At 36.3% G+C, this 18,037-nt stretch overlaps 1 long non-coding RNA gene across 1 annotated transcript; it reads left to right on the top strand.

The window, feature by feature from the left end:
- The first annotated feature begins 6,133 nt into the window (after window positions 1-6,133).
- Window positions 6,134-9,704, top strand: LOC125499647 (uncharacterized). Its single transcript, XR_008970488.1, has 3 exons — window positions 6,134-6,591; window positions 6,723-6,752; window positions 7,124-9,704. It is a non-coding gene; the product is annotated as an uncharacterized LOC125499647 (long non-coding RNA).
- Window positions 9,705-18,037: the final 8,333 nt, after the last annotated feature.

Below are 18,037 nucleotides of genomic sequence, written 5' to 3'. Positions count from 1 at the left end.
GGTAAGCTAACAGAAATTGGGAAGGGCCCTATCTAATCGTCCAAGGCGTACGAAGTGGTACTTTTCGTCTCTAGGAAATAAGTGGACGTCCTATTCAGCGGACTTGAAAGTCAGATACCTTGAAGAAGTATGAAATCTGAGTCGTCAAGAAAGCCTTGTAGTTAATCATTTTAAACACAAGTGCCTCGACACAAAGAATAAAGATAGATATGTATACATGTACCTTGGAATTTAGCAAAGAAAAATTCATATAAATACAATTCTACTTTCTCTCTATATTGCTTCTCTACTTTTTAATTACAGTTATTTACTTAGGGGCATCTTACTACCGACCAGCTCAGTGGTCTAATAAATAAACTTTAACTAAGTAAAAAAATGAATAAAGGCAAAAACGTCCACAGTATAAACAAAGAAAGACACTAAAATAGGGATATATTAATTTCCTTGATGCACATTGCTTCCATAAGGAGATCAGCCACATGATACAGATCTATAAGATTAATTACATGTCTGACGACCTCCTCTTGATAATTTCTAGAAAGAGAAACATCATATCTCCTAAAAGAAAGCGGCCAGAAATAAGAAACCTTAGTAAAGGAATCTTATTTACAATCATACGGCCAGCCAGGTAACGATTACCTTAGTAAAGGAACAAGTTGTTATGAATAAAATGCGACTATCACTACAAAAAAAAATACATATAGAGGCAATCCAAAATTGCATCTAAATATATATTTGTAGCCTCTAATGGTGTTTAGAAACAATTTTTTGGTTGCCTCTAATTAGTCCGTCGCTAATTATAGGTTCCCCTAATGCCACGTTTTAGAGGCAGACAAGTTATGGTGCTGCTAAAGACTCTTATGTTTAGAGACAACCATATGCCTGTCGCTAATCATAGGTTGTCCCTAATGCCACGTTTTAGAGGCAGACAAATTATGGTATCCGCTAAAGACTCTTAAGTTTAGAGGCAAACATATGACTGTCGCTAATTATAGGTTGCCCCTAATGCGTCATTTAGAGGCAGACAAGTTATGGTGTGGCTAAAGACTAATATGTTTAGAGGCAACCATATGTCTGTCGCTAATAATAGGTTGCCCCTAATGCCACCTTTTGAGGCACACAAGTTACAGTTCTGCTAAAGCCTCTTACGTTTAGAGGCAACCATATGTCTGTCGCTAATAATAGGTTGCCCTAATGCCACCTTTTTGGGGCACACAAGTTATATTGCTGATAAGACCACTTATATTTAGAGGCACCATAAATCCATCTCTAATTATATGTTGCCTCTAATGCAACCATAAGTTAGTCGCTAAAGGATGTTTTTAGGTGCAACTTTTGACATTTTTATTAAAACTATTAGGGGCAACTACACATTTTACAGTTTAAGATTTATGAATTAATACATATATATGCTATATTAATACTAAAAGTAAACAAACAAAACAATTTAATGAATCAATAAAAAGCTACTATATAGATAAAAAATAATTGTCATTTATATAAACACCTTAATCAACTAACGTGTCTAGTTGGTTGTTCACAATTGTTACTGTAAAAAGAAATTGGAAACTACAAGAGAAAAAAAAAAGATATCTAATAGTTTGAATAGTGTCATTCCATTTTTCAATTGCCTCAGTCTTTGTTAGTGTCATGCTATTTTCTTCCTCATATTATTCTTCAATTGTTTGAATAGTTGGATTCCACAAGCACCTGCAACACATGCATATAGTAAATATTAGTTTAATAACAAATATTAGTTTAACAAAGCTGTAATAACTTGTACAAAAATTGGCTTAGCCGGTAGTAGTAGCACGCAATGGCACGACAACTTGCACCGAACACAACTAAAAACCATAGCAACCGCTGCAATAACACAAGATTAAGTACATGAACAACAATGATCGTGCAAAAACAAACATCAGCAAGTCAGCAGCACAAACCTTTCCAGATTGACTAAAAATACTTATTTAACAGCATCAAAGCCACAACTAGAAGGATTCAGGTAGCAATTTTATTCACCATTATTTACAACCGTTATAGTAACTATAAATATCTATTCATGATATCTTGAATTTTGAACTTCATTAAAATAATTAGAAACTTACATGAAAACCACCTTATTTTCCTTAATTTGACAGCTCCAATATGACACCATGAACACATAACTGCACCAAAAGATTGAAAAAAAGAAAAAACATTTGTTACCCAAAGATAAGATCAAAAAAATTTAACATCATAAATGCATATAAGATAAGCATAACTCTATACCACTTAATCTAACATTATTTCGAGTGCATATTCAACAATTTCATCATTAAAGTTGTGATATACTTCTAAGGTAACTTAAAGCTATGGGACTAGTTAACTTGAGGTTATTTGCACTGGCAGATAGACAAACTTTGTTTTCTTGTTCCTTATCTTTCCATGTAAAGTCTCCAATAACGTCAAAAAAACCAAGAGAGTGAACCTTCTCTATCTGCAGTGCAAGAAGCTGGGATTGCAGCTCTTCTAGTCTCCTCGGACTCAAATCATTCTCATCCACAGTCCTCTGGCTAAGAGAATTTTCTGCAGACCCGTAAATCTCACTTGAGATGTCACAAATTTGATCAAGAACTTCAACAAATTGCTTCTTTCTTTCACTCCTTTTCTTCCTCATTTCTTCTAGAGAAGGAATGATCATATTCAATTCTTCCTTCAAGCCAATAGCTTTTTGATCAGGCTGAAAACCAAAAAAAAAATATTAGTAAAAAGTTGTAAAATGATTAAGATATCTAGCACTTAATTCACTACTGATGAAAATTGATTCTAACATGCCTTATATTCATTGGTCTCTCACCCAGTGATGAGAAAATATGAGCAAGCTCTGCCTCAGCATCAGCAATTGCCTGCCGTAACTGAGCCCGAGTTTGGTAAGCTTGATCAACCTTTCTCGTGTAGATTTCCGGACAAAGCAATTTAACAAATATGTTGAAAATTTTTCTGCAAAGTTTCAAAGATGTATGATTGTGTATTATAATCTATGTCACACTTCAAACATTTCAGGCTTGCAGATCATGCATGCACCTAGGAAGACTAAGGATGGTAAATACTGCCAACGAGTTCCAGACATGTCTGATACAGGCGCATGAGTGATATGTCCTCCTTCATACACGGTGTTGAGCACCATCCACATACTCCACAGCGCATGATAAAGGCGTTGTACCAAGCTTATCCAACATGGGTGTTGTCAAGGGCTTTTCCTATAAAGTTCCGTTTAATATATTTGAAGGATCATATTAAGAGACTTGTGTTCAAATATGTGTTCAATACTACAGTAGTGCCGAACAAATCAAGGAGTTAGAAGTACATCCTGATTTTAATGTCTGGCCTCAGATAAGTGAAAGCTCTATAACAAAATTCAAGAACTACAAATATATTGACAATCAGATGTCGTGTAGGATACTAATTTATCAATTGGTGAAGTCAATACAATTATTAGAATATCCCATAGCGAGAACAAATTAATAAGATGTAAATCCATGCTGATAAAATGATTCTAATTATGGGAGTTAAAACGGTCCTGTAAAACAGCATACAAGTAATCAACAAGTCACACTTTCTTCCAAAGCATGAAACAGACGTGTACGTATAGTTGACAGAGAAATCGAAAACTCCTAATTTATACCTCGATACAGAAAAGCTCCTTATCCAACAATTCGATCGATTCACCTATAAACACGAGAAATTGGTGAGGGAAATGAAGGATTAGGGTTTTGAATTTGGGGGAAATAGAGGAGAGAAGAAATACCTTCAGTTTTTGCGTTAGTGACGAGATTTACGCCGTCGGTGATAAAGTGATGTTGAAGACCGATGTGAAAACGGCATTGCTGAGCAAAGCCGAGAGTCAGAGAGAGAATGAGGGACAACTGAGAAGACGGCTGGGCTGGGAATTGGGGGGAAATGAAATGAGGGACTAGGGTTTTTCTTTCAATTCTCAAACGAAGTGTTTATGAAATTTCCATTTTTTTTCAAAAGTGTTTTTGAAATTTCAGTTGTACAGCAATAATCTAAATTTGAATTTATTTGGGACTCTTCCTTATTATTATTATTATTATTATTATTATTATTATTATTGTTATTATTATTATTATTATTATTATTATTATTACTTATAATAATAATAATTATTATTATTACTTATTATTATCATCATTATTATTATGTAATAATAATATTATTATTATTGTTATAAAAGAAAAATGTCCAAGTTGTTATTATTAAGTTGAACAAACGCAACCTAAGGGTGCATTCTTTTCAACGTATATAAGCACTATAATGCTTATTTTGAAAATAATTAGATTAAAATTGATCAAACTAGCTAAGATTAGAAATTTGAAATTATTGCTCCCTCTATTCCTATTTTTTTGTGCATTCATGTTCATACGCTTCTCAACGCACATTTTATGTCATAAATATATGTGATTACATATTTGTAAAAATTATTGCAATTGGATATTAATATTATACTCATTAAGACAATTCAAACAAGACCCACATGACTATATATACTTTTATATGTTGATCAATATATAGAAGATTATCTCTGCATGTGAATAGTGTAAATAACTCAAATGCACTAAAAATTTTGGAACGGAGAGAGTAATAATATTCCGTTTAGATAAGAAAAAATCAAATCGAATCACATCGGATTCGACTAATTATAACCTTAAAACCAACGAAGTATAATAAGAAGAATTCATATTAGATCAGGAAAATTTATATCATATAAGAAAATTTACACCAACCCAATTGTTAGTTGCAGATGATCGCCACTGTCAATAGCGAATCGTAAACAGATCAGATTATCCAAATAAATAACAATATAACCACATCCTGTATAACATAATGTAAATTGAATATAATCCAGAAAATTCGAAGTAGTCAAAGCCAAAATTCGAACTAACTCGAAGCAAAATTTTACCCCAAAACCCCTCAAAATTCAAAGCCCCAAACCCACATAATTTAAGATCCCAAATTTCAAACTTAATCCAGAAAATTCGAAGATACAAAAAAGTTGAGATGCACCAAATTGGAGAAAAAGAACTTACAGAAATCGCAATGAAGGAGACGGTGAAGTGAGAGAGATGAAGGGCAACGAAGGGAGGAGTGAAGAGGTGAGAGAAAGAGATTGAAAGAGAGAATAGTGTCGGTGTGAGGGTGAGTATTTTGATATGTATGTGAGGTGATAGAAAGCGAGTGAAAATGTGAGGTAATAATGAGGTGTATCCCGCTATGAGTGTCGTAGATTTAGAGGTTTCAATTCAAATCAATCAAATATGGACTTCTAGATTCACAATCCCTTGCTAAACCTAGTAGTCATAATCCAATTTAGACCTAATTTTAGGTTGATTACTCCTATCCTTATGAATATTGGAAATCAAATGTCACGATCAATCAATTAACTCTTGTCAAGTACTCATACCCAGACCCTACCAAAACCTTACCCACATACTCAGTTAAAAAATTATATATGTATTTTTTTAAAATTTTGAATATATAGGAAGAAGATCATGTGAAAATCGTGAAAACTATGAAAAGCAAATTAAAAGGTGTACATATGATGTTCAAAGGGGAATTTGTTTTTCATTAATTTTTGTGTAAATATTAACATTTATTTCGCAAAAGATACACCTTCAATTGTAACATTTACCCATTTAATTTAAAATATATCATTTTTAGTTCTAATATAAACTAATATATGAAAAACTCTAAACTTCTAATCTTCTATATACTTTCGTAGAAACAAAATTTGCCGCTCTACTTTCTCAATTCTCAATCTAACTCTCACTTTTCGATCGTAGTTTTGCAAAAAATCAATATAGAAATGATATTTTGTGATGTATATTGAAGGTTTATTATATTTCGGAAAAAAATTACACTATACTCATTAAGGACTTTAGACCCTACCCATACCCTATCGAACCCTATGGGTACGGGTAATGATGATTGCATAAATTTTGAATGAGTTATTTAAATATATATCTTTAGTAATGATTGCATAAAGTTTCTTAGAAACAATATATCGAACATATGTGGGTCAAAAACTATGGATACGTTCTCTTTACCTGATCTAATCTGATAAGAGCTGAAATTATTAGAGACCTTTAATAATATTTGACCGTCATTTAAATAAATTTTTTAAAAAATAAGCGGGAGTTTTTTTCTTTTTGGTGAGAAGAGTTTAAGCGCTGTTTTTTTTTTTGGTGAAAAGAGTTTAAGCGCTTTATTTTCACTAACTTTCTAGAACTCGTTTCTTTCCCTCATCATCCACTCTCAGCTCATCCGGTTCCCCTCTCTCTCCTCTCTGTTCCTCGTCTCTCTCAATCTCTATCTCAACTCACCTCCTTTTTTTCTCTCTCATCTCCAATCAGCGACGAACGTCGTTCCTCCTGTAAGTTTTTTAATTTTGTAATGAATTCACCGGTCATTTCCTTCGCCAGTGTGCTCGTCTTCGTGCGGATTCCGTCGCTATTCAAGCAACTTTATTTTATCACCACCACGCCACTGCCTATCACCATCACGCCATGTCATCGCCAATCGAACATCATTCCGGTAATTATTGATTCATCTCGAACTCTTACTTGCTTGTTAGGGTAATTAAATTACCATATTTCTTTTATTGGAATTCATGTTTTTTGTATATATTCATTGTAATTGAACTATTTGCCATGATTATTGTGCAGCAAATGAAGCTACAATTGGACTTAATTTAGGTATGTTTGTCTTCTTCGATGTCTGTAAGTCCAACACTCTCTTCTGAAATGGTCATTCAAAGAAAATGGTTCTTGCTTGCAATCCTTATTACTATCTTGACATTTACACTTCTGAGGCAAAATTGCTGCTTGTGCTATCAATCGTATATTGTAGTTGGGGAGACTATTATTTAAGTCTTTAAGATAATGCATTTAGATCCATTATTCTATGCTATGGAAAGGATCTGTTGCCACTGTGTGTCTCACCTGACTTTCATATTTAGAGGAAAAAGTGGTGTTTGGAGCTAAATTTATTTTGTGTTATTAATGTCAATCAGGCATATGAATTTTGTCTATGTACTCATAACCTGTAATTTTATATGTTCCTCCAGTCATTGACGATTTGGTACGTACACAAAGGCTTTGGGATATGAAAAACAAAGAGGTGAAAATTTTCTATATGTGTGAAATTCGCAAGGACTTCACAATCGACGCAACTTTCAAGGGGAATGCGTCTTGTTTCTTGAATCATAGTTGTGATCCAAACTGCAAATTGGAGAAATGGTGAGTTTTTCAGATTGTTCTATTATAACTACTAAAGACGAGCTTATATGAATGGAGGTGTTGACGTGTAGTGTCTACTATTAATGCTATTTTGAGATCTATTTTTTCTTATATGATAAACAAAGTCATGATCATAATATTCGTGCTCTGCTGCAATTTGGCTATAGACCCCTGCAGACTGCAAAGTCTTTCATGAATTGGTCTCCTTTGCACCCAGATCACTTGAATATGATTCTCCAATTCATCTGAAAGGAATTAAGACAATAATTGGTTATACTAGATAAGCTTGGTGATTGCTTGGTTGATTCACTAAGTTGTCCTTATTCAAAACATTTTGCTTGCCAATAATATCTACCAAACTGATGAGTAAGATTCTCTTGTAATGCTCATCACCTTGTCTCGTTGGCTTTTTCCCTGGTTACTGGACATGATGTTATACCATTTCATGAGTTCTAAATGGCATTGTTTGACATGACTATTTGATGCTAATATCATACTTTCGTTGCAATTGGAGTATCTCTGGAGGCAGATGGGGTGATGGGGACTGCTTTCCTATGCTGATATTAGCCTGCAGATTGTAACTGTCGTGTTAGTGTTTGAACATATTGGTCTGTTTTTTACTAAGTCTAAGTCATTGTGAATATTGCTGCAATGGACCATGTGCTCTGACTTCTTTCATGCTCTTAACTGCTATAGTTTCTCAATGTTCTAGTGGATGAATGTGTAAGGGGATGTAAGGTTATAGAATAAATCAATAAAGGAAGATGGCTTACTTTTAGTTTACTTTGATGCTAGATTTTCCTCCTCTGCCTCCCCCACCCCCAAGAAAAAAAGATGAAAAAAATAGAAGATGAATGTAAGTAGAATGGAGAGATTCATTTCTCATTGGTAACCTTGATAGGTCAAAATTACATGGGTACTTATTTTAACACTTCATGTAAATAAATACTAAACTAGAATTTGATAGAGCATATTGTTTAGGTGGTAATAAATGGATGTGAAACAGGATAGTTTGCCCCTCAGTTTATTATAATGCCAGAGCGATGGAGCAGTATCTTATTTGAAGAGGAAGGAAGAGAAGGGGGGGTGTGCAAGTAGCTTTATATGGAGTTAGGGTAGTACTTTCTCCTACTCATATTTGGTTACTGGACATGATGTTATATGGAAATTTAACCCCGCCCATCCGTGCCATTTGGACGCCTCATCAACTCTCTCTCTCTCTCTTTCTCTTCGTATCACGTGTCCTGTGGAGCAAATGACCAACCATTTAACCTATTTCTTTGTCTGGCGATTGTTTTTGGTGGTCAATGGTACATAAGTGTTCCCCTGTTACAATGAGAGGGTCGGTTTTCTTTACATTAGTTGAAGGCATTCCCTAGTCCAAGACTTCATGACAAAAAAGAGTAGTTAAGCAAGACTTTGGTTAGTCCCTCCTAATCTGAAGCTGGAAAAGCTAGCAAAAGGCTTATAGAAACTTTGGCGAAGATCAGTTGACTAGAAACTAAAAGCTAAATTTTCCTGCTAAGTGCTAAATTAAGAAATAATACTTTATTTTGGGAAATCTCTCTCAAGGAGTCATGCGTAATGTCTTATGTAAGCTAACAACATTTGAGAACCATGGTTTTACTGTTTCCTTGTTTCTAGGAATTAATTGCGACACAATTTTTTTATCAGTTTTATGTATTATGTCTCATTGTAACTGTCTTAGCCTCTTAGGAGAAGAAGCTTGCATCCAGAGAGCGCAATTACTACATGTCTCCCTAGTTATTTGCTTGTGATCTTTTTATATATTTTTCTGAATTTCTCGTAACTCTTCTTATTTTCTTATTTGTTTGTGATCTTTTTATATATTTTTCTGAACTTCTCGTAACTCTTCTTATTTTCTCTGAACTTTTTGTCTTTTTTCGGTTTTTTTGTATTTTTTTCTAAAAACAAGCAAAAATAAAGTGCAGATGCTCCTATAATTACCACCGCCACTAGTGCAGCTCAGGCAGCAGCTGCTACCATCAAGCAACAAAAAGTTGTCATGTGAAGCTTCATCAATTTGGTAGAGATGAAAATCTTCAGAAACTTATGGATATGGCTAGGAGGTCTGATGCTAGACAGCGTAAAAGATCTCCTTTGGATGCTAAGAGAATGTCGTATGTTGGAAATGACTACTCCTATCCGAGGATGGAAGGTGAATCTAGCACTAATGAGAGTGAAGCTTATGAGTGAAATTGTGATTTGTTACTTCAGACAGCTGTAGGATTCTTCAGCGATGCAGCTGAGGAACCAGTCTAAGTGCTCTATTTTTTTTATAACTTAGTTGAATTTTTGGATTCTTCTAACGTTATATTGATATGTATATGATTTTGTAGTGAATGATATTGAATGAAAGGTATTGAAATTATAAAGTCATCTGAATTATCTCAATACAAGTGCCTAGCTTTTCTATATAAATGTAAATTACTTGTAGATTATGAAAGACACGCATGGAGCAGGTGAAACAGATTGGAGAAGTGATCTCTTCTAGGTGGTGTTTTCAGAAATGATTAAAAAGACCACCTACATATTAAAAATGATTTCTTTGTAAGATAAAAAAGACCATTTATCTGTAAAATGTGGTGCCTTATCCTTCTTTCTTTTTTCCCTATTTAAATTCATAAATAACCATTTATTTTAAGGAAGTGATCTCTTCTATCAAATTAAGAAACCACCCTCAATAAGTGGTTATTTATCCTGAGAGACCTATGAGTTGAAGACCACCTCTCATGTGGTCTCTAAATGAGATTTTAGGGGTCTCTTTAGGCTTTTTGTAGTAGTGTCAAATTAAAGTATGTGTAAACTACAAAATTGAAATTTATAAACTTATAGTAGTGAAATTAGTCATTACCTAACCTTGAATTTTTATGGAAGATTCAACTTTCTTCAATTTCTTATCTCTGACTTTTGTAGTAGTGAAATTGTGAAAATTGTCTTTTATGAAAATTCAGTTTATCAGTTCTCAATTTTCTGTTCTCATAAACAATTATTTTCAACTCAATTTAGTTCAATTCAATTTAATTGATCAGTTCAGATATTTTAATCTGAAACCAATTTGATTCAACTTGATATAATTCGAATAATACCTACACCCAACATCTGATATAATCCGAATCCGCCACAATCCGATATTGAAAGATCCGAAATCCGAGTTGCCAGAGAAAGACTATCCGAAATCAAAATAATATCAACCCGTAACAATCGTCTATACAATAAGATCCGTCAATGTAAATGGGTGAATTTAACATGTTTTTTTTAACCTTACATTATTAAATTTTTAATAAAAAAATAGTAGATTATTATTGGAATTTTAATATCTAGAATAAACTATTGTTCATTTGTGGACCTTGTGAGTGTGTCGCTATGAAATATTATATGACACTAAATACATGGCTTTAGAGACAACTAATTAAATTTGATGCTAAAAAAATTGGCTTTAGAGACAACTAAATTCATGTGACGATAAATACATCGCTTTAGAGACAACTAACTACAGTTGATGCTGAAAAAATGGCTTTAGAGACAACTAAATTCATGTGACGCTAAATACATGGCTTTAGAGACAACTAACTACAGTTGATGCTGAAAAAAATGGCTTTAGAGACAACTAAAGTCATGTGACGCTAAATACATAGCTTTAGAGACAACTAACTATAGTTGATGCTAAAAAAAATGGTTTTAGAGACAATTAAATTCATATGATGCTAAAAATATGAATTTAGAGACAACAAGTATTCATGTGATGCTAAAAACATGGTTTCAGAGGCAACCAACATTCGTTTGATGCTGAAATGTATCTTTAGAGGCACCAGAATATACTTGACACTAAAAACCATATAATTAGAGGCAACCATGTTTATGTGATGGTAAAAGGGGGTTTTAGAGGCAAGTCGGCCAAATGACGTGCCTCTATAGCCAATTTTTTTTGTAGTGTATATAAGGAGAGTTGGTCGGGTCCATCAGTTACTTAACCACTCTTATCCTTATAAGTTCTTCGCTAAGTTAGTGTTTCTTAGTCGTTCTCCTTATTGGGACCAATTGGCCTCATAGAAGGATCCACTTTGTCCAAGAAGCTGGGATACAGAGTAATTTATGGTTTGAGTAAAGTTGAATCCGTCCAAGATACGACGATTCATCCGCGATAGACCATTTACAAGAATGGGCTGCTATGAGGAGATTGAGCAAGGCTTAACCGTCCAAGAATCAGTAGGTCATTGATCGTCCAAAAAACTAGGACAAATTGCTATTTGACTTTAGCCATGACTAGGCAATGGCCAGTCCATGATCTTGGACGGTTTGTTATTCGACTTAAGAAGCACATAGGCTGAAGCTACTCTATACTTTTGGACGAGCGTCTCTGGTCCTTAGAACACTCATAATAAACCTATCCGAAGACAAAGAGAGTCCTTAATGTCAGACGAGCGTCACCAACAGTTGTAAAGATTACGGCAAGAGAACTCGTTCATTGAAATTGGTCAACCACTCATTGGAATATTGCATTAATGGTAGCCATTCCATATCTTGAGGATGAGCTACTTTGTCACTTAAAAGATTCAAGCATGGATAAAACATGTCCGACAGTCAGGGTAATAATGGACATTCAGCCAAGTAAACCAAGATGAGCTATTATTTATACTTAGATGATAGAACAAAGCTGATTCATCTGTATAATAGGACGAGTTACTTTAGTACTTGGCAATGAATACAAAGTTGGATAAAAAATCAAATATATATTAATTTCTTCAAAATATTACAACCTAATCTAAAAAAAGAAAACTAAGTTACAAAATGGCCTGCGGCCAATTACAACAATGGAGGGGCCTAAGCTATGTACTTTATTCAGTAGGGGGATAGTGGCCTCATCCACTGGGACTTCTTCAACAGTTGCCTCTTCCTCCTCTTTGCCATCAGACGACTCCTAGAAGACCGGAGGCTCTTCGCCGGCCACCATATCTTGGTGAAGACTCTCCTGGAATTCTAGACGACGCTCATAGCAAAGAACGTCATCTACCTCGGCCAACATCTCAAAGGCCTTCACAGCCTAGGACTTAAAGGTGTCAATGACCTAATTCAGAGCCTCCTTGGCATCATTAAATTCCTGGGCCGCATCCTCCTTCAGCTGAAGGTTTTTTTGCCCTTATGAAAATATTATCTCTTCGAAGTTCGACAATGGCTAACAGGGCAGTGTTCCTCTCGGCTGTTAGATCGACTGAGACAGCTCCTACGGTGAGCTCCAGCTCATCCTTCTCATTATTCAGAGTGTTGATGCGAACGAGGTAGTTCTTATTCTGAGACTCCTTTTCCCAAGCCTTCCTAAATTGGCGGTGGAGGGTTTCCGCCATCTAAATGTCGAACATAGCTTTGTCCACGACCGTGGTAGCCTGGTGGACAAGCTCTATATTCTCTTTTCTGAGCTTTTTAGCACAGTCTTTAGTTATGATGCTGCGAGCGAAGAGCTGAAAAGACAAAGATAAAGTGAATTAGTCAGACGATTAAGTAGAAAAAATATATTAAGTATAATAGTAGAGCGGCAAGAATAAATACTTCAATAGAAATTTGTGACATGTAGCCTACATGCCCAGAAGAAGAGCCCCTCAAGCCTTTTCAGGAAAACACTTCAAGAGCTCCTGTTTGAGCTTCTCACGATCGGCCGAAGTCATCCTGGCAAAAGCAGCCTAGGATTCATCATCCGAAAGTGCTTGGGAAGTTTCAGGAGCAGCTTCAGCAGGTCCTTTACTCTTACCTGAAAGAGGAGAATCGTTAGTGTCTCTAACATGAATGACTACTGTTAGTTTGTTGGACTGACTCATTGAACATTCGCCAACACGCAGTGTTCTAACCATGTTGGAGTAGTAAGACTCACCAGACGACAAAGAGGCTAATCTATAAGCAGGGGGCATCCGAGATACCACCATGGCAACGTGTCAACTGAAGGTCGAGCCCTCCTTCTTAGCTGCGTCCGGTTGATCTGATGGTCCCTCGGCCAGAGTAGGACCTTCCAAGAGCTTAGCCGTGTTCGGCTGCTTAACTATTATGGTCGTGGAAGGAGCCTGGGATTCGTCCCCGACAAAGGGAACAATGGTCGTTTCATCTTCCGTCTTTGGAGGTTCTCAGCCTTCGGGATAGACGGGCGGGCGCTCGACTTTCTTCTTAGCCGTGAAGCCTCTTTGATTTTTTAGGAGGATGATATGTTGTTGTGGTCAGCCTCTTCTTAATGGTCGCCTTCTATGCCAACGGCTTAGACGTTGGGGTATTTCTGTGAACAAAGGAAAAACAAGTCAGAAAATCCTCCGTCTAGAGAAAGAAATGTGTAGAATAAAAAATTGCACAAGATGCTTCCTGGTTGAAAAGGCAAGTCGGCTAGGTAGAATAAAAGTATCTAGCAAGCCCTATCTTGCTCTCCAGACGAGGGCCACCAGAAAGAGGAAACCGGCCTGAAGAAGCCAACAAGAAGGGGCCAAAAGGGTTGGTTGCCTTCCTTATGGAGGAGATCCTCGCCCAAGTTAAATCATCCGAAACATAGACGGGCAGACGACCTAGGTGACCGCCTTCCCTTGTTCAGTTTGGCATTAATCTTCAGACGAATGCCACCTGAAGAAGGAAGCGGGCAAAGAAGCCTCTGGTCGCTTTTTCTTTTGGGAAAGGGCCTCGTTCAGAAAAGTAATTTAACTAATAAGACGAAGGCCTAAGAAGTGAGGAGGACCTTAATGGCCGCCTTCCTCTTTTGAAGGCACTTCGTCCTAGAATGAGATCATAAACTCTGGTAGAAGGACTCTAGCCGAGATAAAACAATTGCTCTGCCCGTTCACATAATGCCATTAACTCCAATAAAAAAAAAAAGCGCAAACGAAAGTAAAAGAAAACTAACCAAGGCATCCGTCCTCTTCTCGGAGTTTGTTTTGTTACATTCCTTCTAGAGGGAGTTGGTGAAGTTTGACATGCTTATGTCTCTCGTCCAAGACTTTATCAGAGCAGCTTTAGCAAGGGCTCTAAGGAAGAGCAAACCATTAGTAGGATTAAGAACTCAAACGAGGAGCTTTACTTAAGAATTTGAAGTCTACCTCTATCTTCGATCGATCGCAAGCCGGTGGCGAGCAGGAGGTTATCATTATAAAAAAATTCTTTGAAAGGTATTTTGTTGGACGGTCCCTTAAAAGAGGAATTGTTCGGAGTAGAATACTCCGCTATTCTGAAGTACTATACCAATTATTCGTCAGAACTGCTCTCCAACTCTATGAAGGGCGCAGTTCGTCCAATGTTGGTGGGAAATCGACTAAAAAGCGGTACCTCCTTGCCTTTGCCTCGTTAGGCGCCTGGACGAACAAGAACTCGGCTTTCCATGCGTGCATCTTGGATGTTTTATCCCCAAAAGTAAGGAAGTCATGACAATTGTAGACCCTAAAACAGGCTTCCTCTATAGTTTTGGAAACCTTAGATACATAATATATCTGGGTAAAGGTATGTAGGTAAGGAGGAACGCCCTTCAACTCACAGACGGCGAGAAATGTTAAGATATTCTGCCCTGAGTTGGGGGCTAATTGATCATGGCCGATGCACTAATAATGCAGCAATCGGCCAATGAAAAGATGAAGGGAAAATCTCAATTCTGCGTCTGAAGCCGGCCGATAGACAACAAAATGACCAGTAGGGGCACTAAGAATCGTATCGTCCTTACTTGCACTAGTAGAAAAATGTCAATTTACGTCGGACCCCGGACCCCTATTTGCGTTGGATTTTGGTCCGACGGCACAGGTCTGGACGCAGATGACCTAAAAAAGATTTGCGTCGTATGCGAAAACGACGCAGATGCTTTAGCTATTTGCGTCGCATGATGTATACGGTGCGACGCAAATAGCTATGCACAACACATCAAAGGTGAAAAAATGTGTGTCGCACCAGAGGCAACGTGCGACGCACAATACCCTCCCCAGCAGCCAGGGAAATGTACGTCGCACCTTGCCTCTGTGCGACGCAAATCATCAATGCGCGTCGCATTGAGGCAAAATGCGACGCACATTGCCCCTGCCATCCTGGCTGGGCAGGGAAGGGCAATGTGCGACGCACATTGCCCATTATGCGACGCAAATTGTTGATTTGTGTCGCATAGTGGCAAGGTACGACGCACATGGCCCTTCCCAGCCAAGCTTGGATGGCAGGGGCAATGTGCGTCACACATTGCTTCCGTGCGACGCACATTGATGATTTGCGTCGCACATTTTGCTATGTGCGACACACATTACTTATAATCTGCGTCGCACCTATTCCCTTGTGCAACGCAGATGTATGGTTTCTTTTTTTTTCTTTTTTTCAGCTTTTTTTGTTGGTTTGTTTACATATTACTAAAATATGATGATTCAAAACTAATTAACAAGCATTTATATTAACAATTGTGAGGGGGAAAATTCGGCAGAGTCTCCTTTGTAATTTGGAAAACCCAAGAAATCGTTGGGAAAAAGTTATATATATATAACAAAACATGTTTCAATACATCTCAAATCATCTCAAGCAAGCAACCAATGTTGCAATACTCAACCAATGTTGCAATACTCTAACAATCCTGTACAACTACTACACTAACAAGTTACTTGGCCCTTTCTTCTGTCGCGAGCCGTGTAAAGTATAGCGCAAAATTGTCTTTGAGTTCGTTGATATCATCTATGGTGTATGGCTCAATGCTTGAAGGAAAATCCTATAAATATGTTAACTGAGTTAATAAACTTTAAAATTATATAAGTAAAGTAACGAATTTACAATATATATATATACCTCATTCAAATCATTTGACTCAAAGAGAAAGCGGACGATTAGAAACATGTATCTCATGACGAAATAGCCGCATTCATCTCCTCCCGTTTGTTGAGCACACTACATCACATTTAATACACATATTAGAATCGAAAAAGAAATATGAAATAGAACTATAAAATGCGTATAAAATACAAAACCATAAGAGATTTACCTGCATAGGTATCCAAGACAATTTTGTTGCTTTTTTGATACCTTCAAGGCGCGTGAATTTTGTATATGCACTAAGTACAAAAAAATTTAACAATAAAAGAATTACTACAAACATTTATAAATTATTTAAAATATCATAAAATACATGTAAGAATTATAAGAATTATTAACTTACGTATGCATCGGGTTCTTGATAGCTAAGGATTTATCTCTCCTAAGCGAATCAAATACATATACATTTTTTTTAGATAGAGAAAGGATGAGAAGAATCCAATGTTCCCTAAAGCATGCAACAAAATGTGATGTTCAACATATTCTTTAACTACAAGTTCATATATAAAGATAAAACAAAGTAAAAATTAGTTTAACTAACATACTTTTCAATATACATACACATGATGTATTTCATTTGTCGATAGACTTTCATTGACCTTGTCATGTAGTTGGTCGCAGCATCTGGTTAAGTGCATAGCATGGTCTCCGAAATCAAACCAGGACACATGAAACCAATATTTGAATCTCCATTCACCTCATGATTCTCATCTGACAAGTACCTACACTCTAAATATTTATAGGTAGATGAACAATAATAATAATAAATATCAATTTTTATTAGTTTAGAGTTTGAGAAACCTCACATCATAAATATTTGCAAAATGGATACATAAAGCCATTCTCGCGTCAGAAGTTGGAAAACATCTTGTCGGGAGAGAAACAATGTATTATCATTAGTAAACTTCGATACTAAAAGGCTCATCTATGGGTTTTTTGTAAAACATTTGATGCATATCCTTGACACAATCAGACATATCCTCAAGTGACAAGTCAATCAATGGATCTACATGTCTATGTGCAGACTCATCGGTGCAAGGATCATTAGCAATTGTTTTGCTTTTTCTTCTTCGTCGTCGCACCTTCTTTAGGTATATGTTCCTAATTCAAATCGACTTCTTTTTAATTCATATTATATATAAAATAAAGATTATTTGGTATATATAATTCAAGATTTCTAAGTATATACATTTAGATTTCTTATTATACAAAATCATAATACTAAACATAAGTTACCTGATTGTCCGAGACTAAAACTACCAACTCTTTCGGCCATTCTATGAATGAACCCTCAGCTTGACTAAGTTTCGTGATGAATGGAGTATGGAGTGGAACTGAAGCATCTGCGTCATCCGCATAAAAATCATCAACACTCACTTTCACGACATTTGTAGAATGTGACGATGACTCCTGTCGTGGATAAACGGTACCCTCAGCTACAATGATAGGTCCCGAGACATCTACTATTGCCAAGGGACATGGAACTTGACACTTAACATCCCATGAGAGAATAATGTCATCAATTAAGTGTTTTAGAAGCATAATATAATAATTAGAACATATATAAAATGAAATATACCTGCAAGTCCATAAATCGATCATTACCCCTCGATTGACAGCTACTAGGAACGACTGGAGTGGAAGGAGTTGGTACTTCAATACCTAACTGTGCCGCAAAAGCCATGAACCTTTCTTGAACTAATGCATCTATCTTCGAGTTCATCTCTTTCATTGTATGTTCTCTAACTCTTTGGCTCACTCTAGCCTCTAATGCCTCCATTTCCTCATCATCCATCCCCCTACCCTTGCGAGCAGTACTGCTCCGATCAGGATCTCCCCAAACAGATGTAATCCCAATGCTACGCCCAGCTGTTAACACACGCCCAGGTCGGTCTTTCCTCTGCAGAGCACGTGATAGAGCATCATCC

This window comes from Beta vulgaris, chromosome 7 (genome assembly GCF_026745355.1).
Source record: "Beta vulgaris subsp. vulgaris cultivar EL10 chromosome 7, EL10.2, whole genome shotgun sequence".
In the NCBI taxonomy this organism is placed as follows: domain Eukaryota; kingdom Viridiplantae; phylum Streptophyta; class Magnoliopsida; order Caryophyllales; family Amaranthaceae; genus Beta; species Beta vulgaris.
The sequence above is the reverse complement of the archived record's forward strand: the minus strand, read 5'-3'. Positions and strand labels throughout refer to the sequence as shown.